This window comes from Biomphalaria glabrata, chromosome 3 (genome assembly GCF_947242115.1).
Source record: "Biomphalaria glabrata chromosome 3, xgBioGlab47.1, whole genome shotgun sequence".
Lineage (NCBI taxonomy): Eukaryota > Metazoa > Mollusca > Gastropoda > Planorbidae > Biomphalaria > Biomphalaria glabrata.
Genome location: NC_074713.1, coordinates 53,738,840 through 53,744,109, shown reverse-complemented (window position 1 = coordinate 53,744,109; position 5,270 = coordinate 53,738,840). Strand labels below are relative to the sequence as shown.

The window sequence follows — 5,270 nt, the reverse complement described above, 5'->3', positions numbered from 1 at the left end:
CAATTTTTTAAAATTTGTCTTTAAATACTGTACATTGCTGATTATTATTTTGTTTTACTGTATATTCTGCTCCCCCCACCCCGCCCAATTTTTTTTTAAGAAAAACAACTAAAAAAGATTAAATCAGTTTCTATAAGTAAATATACATAGATGATAAAAAAAAAAGTATACATCACTGCCATAATTGAATTTAAAAAATATGACCACGCCTACTCTAAATCTTTTTTTTATCTTTCTAAACCCAGTAGATCACCGTGACCCGAGGATTGAGAACAATTCCTACCAAATGCTATCTGTGGCATTTTACATCTCGAGAGACGATCTTTTCCCTTGACAACTTCTGGTGTGACTAAAGAGGCCAATCCTTGATACAAAACAATGTGCACCATGCCAGCGGAAGTGGCCTATTCAAACTCCTTAGGAAAATAGGTTGTTCTCCCCCAAAATACTGTCGTTCATTGACTTAGAGAATTAGAGGAATCACAGAAATCGGAATTCATCTAGGGCGTCTCTTCCCACTGAGAAAAGTGACAATTATAAAGAAAAGTGTTGTACAAAAAATAGGTGCCGGTACTCAGTGATGGATTGCCTAACTTTTAACTACTAATAAATTAATTAAACGTTAAAATACAAGAAAGGTAATAATATTTTCCCCACATTGAAAAAGGCACAGGTACGCCGTACCGGTGCGTACCGTCACAAAAAAAGGCACCGATTAAGAGTAATAAGCGTGGTCGAGAGGCCAAGTGCGCTTGAATTTGGCTTGGCTTAGCTACCTAGAAGGGGGCTCGGGCAGAGTTGTGTTTACTGAGCCTAAAGGAAGCACGGAAAACCAACTCCTAGATACCCCCTCCCCCCACTGGTCCACAAATAAGATTGGACTAAAAGCGCTCTGAGCATGCTATAAGCATGAAAGTAGCGCTATATAAAAGCTATAATAATAATATAATAATAATAAAGAAAAAAACTTTTAACAAATAAAGCCTTCTTATCTTATTCATAATTTACCAGTGACTAAATACTGAAGAAGAAAAAAAAAAGGGTTTTACAAATAGACAAACAGATGATGGAATTCGCATATTGATGAAATTATTTTTAAAATCTAACAAAGTCTTAGATTTTACTACAATTAAATTTAATCAAGAACATAATATTCAAATGCTATTTAACCTTGGTTAGACCAATATTTGAATGTGCGTCCTCTGTTTGGGACTTCTCAGCACAAGGATACATAAAGAAACTGGAACAGACACAAAATAGAGCCGTGACATTTATAACAAACGAATATTAATAATAATAAGGCTTGTCTTCGAGGCCAAACATTAATGAGGAATGTAGTATTGACCGTGGATACTGTCACAGTCTCAGTTGACATTGCATGATCTAAAGTTCACGTCATGTTAATAGTTTAAAAGACACGTGGAATTCCTGATGTAGAAAACAGGAAGTAGAATGAATAAAGTTGACTTTGAGTTCAGTCAAGTCAAATCAAGTTAGTAAGGTCTTGCTCCCGGTCCAGGGAGGTTGGACGTTGCTTCCTGGACTGGTGTTTATATATGTATATAGCATGAAAGTCGATGGACTAGTGATTGTTGATTAATTATATTTGAGAGTTGATTTCATCATGTGCTTATTGAATATTAAAGTATTATTCGTATTTCAATGGATATCTATAGTTGAAGCTCCAGTGTCACTAGTAGTAATTGTTCTTATTGTTACCCGCTGAGATGCGGACGTGATTGATACATTTGATACCGCTGCTATGCGGATAGGATTGTTATTATTTCTTGACTTGTAGCACTAACAAGGAGTGCAGTGTATTGTTATTATTATAGTAAAATAAACTTCATGTTGTCGGACTTGAGTCAGTCGTATAGTGTTTGTCTCGTCACGTGTCTAGAGTACTTCAGGAAGCAAGAACCCAGTATCACACCATTCAACGATCATTGACAGATACGCAGCCCCAGCTGTGACCTACATATTTTGCCACAGTCAAGGAAAGCATAACCATTGTCCGCCGATTGTCGATTAAGATTTTCTTTTCGACGTCTGTTTCTGTCCTCGGCAGCGGAAAACAAATTATTAACATCATTAGTAAAATCACCAAGGAATATTAACATCATTAGTAAAATCACTAAATTTAAAGATAAAGACAGTAGACTAAAAATTAAAGCAGTGATAATACACTGCAAAAAATACTTGAAGTAGTAAAGCCCCACTTTCAGACCTTGTGATCTTTAAGGCAGAAATACAGTGTTTCTCAAACTTTTTTACCAGTGGTACCCACACTTTCCGTTCTCGAATCAAATTGAAATTTCTAACAATTATTCATTGATGACGACTCATGAAGCAACCAAACAAAAAAAAAAAATCCATTAGCACAGCGGTTCTCAACCTTTTAAGCTCGCGAACCCTTTTTACAATCCCCCACTCTGCCGCGACCCCCCCCCCACACACACGTACACACAGCAATAGAAGAATAGACAATAACTATCCATATTTTTGATGGTCTTATGCGACCCCCTGGCAAATCGTCAATCGACCCCCAAGGGGGTCGCGATCCACAGGTTGAGAACCCCTGCATTAGCAAATCCATTATTAATTTAGTTTAAATAGAGAAAAGGCGGGATAAACCCTAAAAAAACAGAAATATGGCAGTGATTGAACTGTAATCTCCATTCACTCAAACTAAGCTTTTTTTAAAAAACTACTTTTGTCTTTATATTTGGTTTGTTTTGTTCTGACTTCGAAAGGGCAGCCTCCTCAAAAACAATAAATTTAATTAGAGAAAATAGTGAATGAAATAGCAGTGTAGTGGTTTTCGTGTCGTTGTGCTACTGCTTCCGTTCGGGACATTACATGATATGAATACTTCTTATTTGTAAGCTTTATTGTGGTATGTATCTAGTTGAATAATTGCGAAAATCACAGTGTAAAAAATAAAAATAGTACGCGGCTGTCACAGTGTAGGTTTCACTGTGTACAATTCTGACCTCGCCTCATCGTAGCTACCAAAGCAATCAATAATTTATTATCCAGGACATTAGTCTTCGATCTGTTCTATGAACTTGTCTCCCTTTGTTTGCTTTAACCCTGTACTCAGCAGCGGAAGAGCGTACTATTTGTTGTTACCCAGTGATATGTTGTCAATATCAGTGTCATTGGGTATGTCAGGATGGCCGAGTGGTCTAAGGCGCAAGACTCAAGGCTCATAACCTTACCTGCCAGTTGGGTGTTCTGGTCCACGAATGTGGGCGTGGGTTCAAATCCCACTTCTGACATGACCTTTTTTTTTATGTTATTTAAATTAAATAAAACTTAGTGCATTGATTTGTTAATGTCTCTGGTTTTTGTGTGTGTGTATTCTTCCTGTTTCCTATTTTTTTCAGAAAATATAACGATATAACAAGAGGAAAGGGATTTAACGAAACGAATTGTTGGTCTGTATCTTTAGATGTATCTAGGGATGAGTTTTGTCTATACCTAGACGTTTTCTTCCGTTTCTTTTCAAGGTCATTCGAATAAAATTTACAAGGTCACCGTAAAAGTAAAGTTTCACTCTCTTACTAAATGCCCTGTTGGTTCTTCTCATTTTTACAAAACTCATCAAAACATTAACACATTGTTATCTCCCTTGGATTTTGTTTCCATTTTCGCGATCGATCTTTCAACCCGTTCTGTTCGTCCTAACGTTCTTACATTTTGCCTACAAGGTCATGGACGATGACAGCACCATTTCTTTTTCTATTTGTCCACTGAGTGGTTAAGCCGCTTGGCTTCCAAGCCTGGGGTCCTGGATTCGGATCTTGGTGAAGACCGGAATTCTGAAATTATGGATTTTTTAGGGCGCCGCTAAGTTCACACAGCTAAAATGGTACCTGACTTAAGTTGGGAAAAGTAAAGGCGGTTGGTCGTTGTGCAATATGTATGGTGGCTGAGTTGTTAAGCGCTTGGCTTCCGAGCCTGGGGTCCTGGGTTCGGATGTTGGTGAAGACCGGAATTTTGAATTTATGGATTTTTAGGGCGCCGCTAAGTTCACCCAACTCAAATGGTACCTGCCTTTAGTTGGGAAAAGTAAAGGCGGTTGGTCGTTGTGCAATATGTATGGTGGTTGAGTTGTTAAGCGCTTGGCTTCCGAGCCTGGGGTCTTGGGTTCTGATCTTGGTGAAGACCGGAATTGTGAATTTATGGATTTTTAGGCGCCGCTAAGTTCACACAGCTAAAATGGTACCTGACTTTAGTTTGAAAAGTAAAGGCGGTTGGTCGTTGTGCTGGCCACATGACACCCCCGATCTTTAACCGTTGGCCAAAGAAACAAATGACCTTAACAACATCTGCCTAATTATTTAACAGCGGTTCTCAACCTTTTAAGCTCGGCCACCCCTTTTTACAATTCCCCACTCTGCCGCGAACCCCCCCCCCCCACCATGCACACACACACACAGCAATAGAGGAATAGACAAAAACAATAAACTTTTTCGATGGTCTTTGGCGACCCCTGGCAAATCGTCAATCGACCCCCAGGTGGCTCGCGACCAACAGGTTGAGAACCCCTGGGCCTAATAGATGGCAAGGTCTGAAAGGGGGAACTTTACTTTTTAAAAAAATTATTTAATGTATTGTTGATTAAGCCAAGGACTATTTCAGTGCTAGCCACCAAAGTAAAAGTCACCTTATCGGGAGTGTCTCTACATAAAAAAAAAAACGGGGGGGGGGGGGGGCTACACATTCCCATGAAAAGGTTTTCTACAAGATGAACCATAGTCGTCAAAACTGAAGGAGGACAAACAATAGTTCAGTGTTGCCCGCCCTTTTCTGAATAGTCTGTGTGTCGGGGGGGGGGGGCGCCACAGGAACTTCCTACAAGGCATCCTTTCAAAAAATTGACAAGTACAAAGTAATCGAGCCTCTGCCCTTTCATTACCCAATTATAAGAGACGTGCATGGATAGGACGTAACTTAGTTGTAGGCCCTAATTGTGGTATGAAAATCACGGTGAAAAAAAAAAAAAAAAAAGGTCCGGAAAACACCGCGATGGCCCGCGGGCCGTAGGCTGAGCATCACTGAACCAGATCATGTGGTGCGTTAGTTGTTATGCTGAATTCATCGATCTGCTGTGACGTCAGAACATGTAATCGATATATTGTTCTTTTATGTGTATGACATCACATATTTTTTCTAGATAACAGCCTTTTTGTTTAATTCGCATGTAAACAAACAGTCATAAAATCAAAAGGTGTGGCCATGCCACAGATTGGGTTATGCGTCAT

At 39.2% G+C, this 5,270-nt stretch overlaps 1 non-coding gene across 1 annotated transcript; it reads left to right on the top strand.

The window, feature by feature from the left end:
- The first annotated feature begins 3,169 nt into the window (after positions 1 to 3,169).
- Trnal-caa (transfer RNA leucine (anticodon CAA)) lies at positions 3,170 to 3,281 on the top strand. The gene is made up of 2 exons: positions 3,170 to 3,207; positions 3,236 to 3,281. It is a non-coding gene; the product is annotated as a tRNA-Leu (tRNA).
- Positions 3,282 to 5,270: the final 1,989 nt, after the last annotated feature.